This window comes from Mustela nigripes, chromosome 13 (genome assembly GCF_022355385.1).
Source record: "Mustela nigripes isolate SB6536 chromosome 13, MUSNIG.SB6536, whole genome shotgun sequence".
NCBI lineage: Eukaryota > Metazoa > Chordata > Mammalia > Carnivora > Mustelidae > Mustela > Mustela nigripes.
The window spans coordinates 13,520,865-13,525,446 of record NC_081569.1 but is presented as its reverse complement, the minus strand read 5'-3'; the positions used below and the strand labels follow the sequence as shown (position 1 = coordinate 13,525,446).

Genomic DNA, 4,582 nt, shown 5'->3' with positions numbered 1-4,582 from the left:
ATCAAAGCTACTTGGCGAAATTGCTTCCCGACCAGACCTCAGAATATTAGCAAAAGTCTGGCGCTGGCCTTGTTGCCATTTGAATATTCACAGCCATAGTTTTACAACTGCCCCATCTTGAGTAATGCGCTGAAACTCCCGCAATTCAGTCATCATTTCTTCCCTTCCTCCTCTGGCCCTGGCCCTTGGAATGTTTGCGTGGTGTCACCGCGAATGTGCTCGGAGCAGAGTTATATGGCATCATTTGGAGAAACATTGCGTTAATAACCAGAGTTCAAGGGCAAAGGATATAAACGGAGCAAATTACAAGTCTGAACAGATATATAGCTTTTGCTAAAAGGGACATGGGCTGCTACTTTATTTACTGGGCGCGGGTGCACTGCAAAGGTGCCCAAGCGCACGAAGGCATTTTTAAACGACCACATCACGGCTTAAGAAAACAACACAGATTTTCAGACGCGAAGGAAACCTAGTGCAAGGATCGACGGTTCTGAGTTTCCTAATGAGAGAATACGATTTGCTATAAAGTACCTTAAGTTTCCGCGGTAATTTCACAGATGATAATATCGTTTTATGTGTCACCACGGAGAGGAAGCAGAAGCTTGCTGGAAATCTAAATTCAATAGATCATCTCAAACTGCAGGTTAACCCAGTTTTGCCAGGGATTTCTTGTTCTGATCATTTTAACCCGGGGATACCACCCTACTTCAAAATGAATACCATGAAAGAGGAATTTGTAAAAATGCTGTATTTCATTTTAATATGTTGATTAGAGGTCTCTCAATAATTACATAAAAAGGGAGCCAGAAATTCAAAAGAGGGAAAGCAAAATCAACTTTTCTAAAGGAGCCAAAAGAGAACTTCATTAATAATCAAAGAAAATAAAAATCAAAGAATCGCAAGTGCTACATTACCAAGTATTTTTTATTAGTGTTCTCAATAACACTGAGCATACTGTAAAGTAGGCTGGTCTGATATTTTTCTGCTGGTGAGATGGAATGCTACAACATTTTTGTCTTTCTTTTCCTTTCTTCTTTTTCTTCTTCTTCTTCTTCTTCTTTTTTTTTTTTTTTTTGTAAAGCAATTTGGAAATTACTGTAAAAAAAAATCAAGACATTCATTAAGCATGGCCTATATAGCCCATTTAAAAAGTTTCTTTGAAATCAACAATTTACAAGATGAAAATTTTGCCTTAAGATGTTCCTTACTGTATTATTTACTTTACTGAAAACTCGAAGTTACCTAAGTGTCCAAAAAGGAGGAAATGGTTAGTCAAATTTTATATACACTCAAGGAAATATTATGCTGTTGCTAAAATTGATTAAATGTTATTAAAATTGATTAATCTTCTACTAATCTTAAAAAGTTCTTTTGACATATCTATGAGAAAAAACCCCACACAGGATTCAAATGAACACTTTTACAGCGGTTCAAGCATACATTAAAAAGAATTCTAGAAAGAAACATACATGAATTTAATTTATGTGTGCTTTTTTTTTGTGGGGGAGTGCAGATACGCTGTCTGTGCTAGCACAAATAAGTTTCTTTAGTTTTTTGAACTTACTTTTACATTGTTAAAATATGGCATTTCAAAAAGCAATGCATGGAGCTGGGTTCTTTCTCCCCTGACTCACTCTCAACCACAATGAGATAAGATACACCTCTGTGACATGATTCATTTTCACTTATTGCTATTTTTAAACACAGGTTTTATTTTCTTAGTGGTGGTAGTTGTTAGGGCAGAAGGGGATGGTGGGTATTCTAATACACAATGAGATAGAATGATATTCCCATATTAAAAAAAAGAAATCCCACTGTTTTCTCTAAACTATTTTGCTGGCAGAGGTAAAAGAATCAGCTTATAGGCAGGACTGACTTATTTCTTGACATAAGATATATTAGCTTGCACATGGCAGCTCGTGCAGGAGGAAATATTCACCGTGAATGGACCTGTCCTTCAGTTGCCAAAGAAGAGCCCAGATGATACAATAGCTCTCCACAACCCCATTTCCATGGTGGTTCATGACATATTTTTTCCTGTTATCCTTCTGTCTGCTTCAATCCCTACTCTCAACCTAATGAGTTTTTAAAAGGACACTTCTTAAATCGAGTTGCCTAAAAACATGTGCTGTCATCTTTTTGCAAGGATAAACAAAACATATCCAAGTCGCTCATGACTTTTAAGCACATAAAAGCTAGACAAATTATGAAAATTTTACACATTCTAAAGATCAGAATTATCTCTAGAACGCATTCTTCTATTTTATTTTATTCCTTTTGGGCTAAAGTTTTTTTTTTTTTTCTTTTAGCATTTAATATCCAATTTTCTTATTCTTATTATTTTTTAACTAAAGTGCATTGCCCACCCTCCCGCCCCATTTTCTGAAATCTATTTTCCATGATCTTCATGCTGCCTGAGATAAGAAAATGCAACCGTTCAGGTCTGATATCATATTGTTTCGGATAACCGATAGGGGATCATTCCCACAAATGGCAAATAGGACTTGAAAACTGTTTGCAGTTTGGGAAGAAGAGGTTGAGGGCTTGTTCCGATGGCTCAATGATTTGTCAAACATCGGTCCTCAAAGGATGCCAGGTTCTTTGCCCTCCACTTTCCCATAGTGCATTTTCCTTTCTCCCACAGAGATATAACAGAAACTGATCTTCAAAATCTAAACATTCCGAGCCGGGTCCTTTTGTGCAGGCATCCTGCTCTCTCTGCCCTGTGCCGGGAGCCGCGGAGCGCGGTCGTATTTACACTGGCCAGCCCCCCGCTGCTCAGACCCCGGCCGGCGGACAGGCCATCCATCATCCGCCCTCCTCCCGCCGAGCGCCGCCGCAGCGGCCAATCCGGCGGCAGGTGGGGCGCACCTGCGGGACGGCCCGCCGCTCCCCGCCGCTCCCTTTCGTGCGCTGCGCCGGCTGGCGGTGCCCTTGCAGCCCCTGCGTTCTCCAAGGCCAGAACCCGGCAGGTACGTCCGGGTGACCGGGACGGTGTGCGCGGCCGAGCCCGCCACGGGCGGCCAGGGGGGCCGCAGGAACGTAGGCGGACACGGTCTCCCTTAATGCCCACGCCCGCTTTGGATTGGTCTGACATCCGTGGGTGCGGACACGCGGGCCCTCCCTGGGTTTAGCCTCTAAAAAGTGGAAGAATGACGATACTCACCTTGGGAAAGGGACGAGTAAGTGAGAACACATTTGAGTGAGAGAATTCCTTGCCTCTGGTCCGTTCCTTGGAGAGCAAGGACTTTCATATGAGTTTGCAAAGCAAGTCTGAATTCAGCATGGCCGGTGCAGACTTCAGGGAGAACTCCCCCCTGACACCTGCCCCCACCCACAGACCTAAGTGCAGGATAGTAACACAAGGCCATAGGACACCCAAACTACTCCAAGCAAAAACCTAACCTGGATCTCAAGAGCGGTAAAAAAAAAAAAAAAAAAGAAAGAAAAAGAAAAGAAAAAAGAAAAAAGGCAGAACCTCAAACCACAGGGAAGCCTTCATTTTCCAAATAGGTCAACTAATTGTAGTGCAATCACCTTGCCTTTAAGGGCAGGGCTGGGTTCCTTGGCTCTTCTGAGAAGAAAACTACTGGGAGTTCTGCGAACGTGTTGTGGATTTTATAGCTGGACTCCATAGCTCCTTTTGGTGTAAACGATCCAATACATCTACTCGATCATGTAATTTTAGAGCAACTGAGGACAAGCAGAATCCCCAACCCTCTCCCTTATGTTCCAAGAGTGTGTCTATGTAAATGTCAGTTATGCCCAGGCAAGGTCTTGGGGGTTCGGTGGGTGGGGTGGGCGGTGGGGGAAGGTGAGACAGCCTTGCCAAGGGCTTCAAGGTTTTCCAGAAACGCGTGTGTCTAAAAAATACAAATACAAAATAAATAACAGCCACCACAGCACCTCCAACCCTCCACCCCTAGCTTCCTTCTGAATCATAAATCATGAAAGAGAGATCAGTGAGTCCAGTTTTCCTGCCTTTAACAACTGGAACTGATAATGCTAAAAAGGAAGAGAAACAAACCATGTGAGCCTTATTGCTGCCAGAGGAGGGGTACGCTGGGGAAGGTCCAGGTCTCTCCTTCGTTTGGAACTCCCATGGCTAAGAAGGCTCTTGGATCCTCCAAGTGGGTGGTTCTCAAACCTGGCTTCCCAGGAGACCCAAGCCTAGGTTTGTGAGGTTTGGTTTTGTTGTGTTTTTGTTTTTTGTTTTTTTCTTTTGGGTTTTGGTTATTCTTTCCTTTTTTTTTTTTTTTTTTTTTTTTTTTTTTTTTTTTTTTTTTAAGAAAATGCCAATGCCTAGAGTAGCATTCTGATTCTCTTGTTCTGAGGTGTGGTCTGAGTATAAGTACTTTAGAAAACCTTCTTTGTCTTTGGCATGCACGCCCTTCCAGCTGCACATTCCATTTCTGTTCTGTTTCAGGGATCCATGGATAGGAATCGTGGGATATTATTCTGCTCTGTTTCATGGGATACAGCCGCCCCCTTTCCCCCTCCCCCATCAAATACACACAGTCCACACCAAGTTGACAGTCTCTCTCTCTCTTTTTTTTTTTTTTTTTTTTTTTTTTTTTTTTTT

At 42.2% G+C, this 4,582-nt stretch overlaps 1 long non-coding RNA gene across 1 annotated transcript; it reads right to left on the bottom strand.

Annotated features, from left to right (window-relative positions):
* Positions 1-917: 917 nt before the first annotated feature.
* On the bottom strand, positions 918-4,214 carry LOC132029097 (uncharacterized). Its single transcript, XR_009407706.1, has 3 exons — positions 4,028-4,214; positions 3,167-3,863; positions 918-1,095 (listed from the first exon to the last, which is right to left on the bottom strand). It is a non-coding gene; the product is annotated as an uncharacterized LOC132029097 (long non-coding RNA).
* Positions 4,215-4,582: the final 368 nt, after the last annotated feature.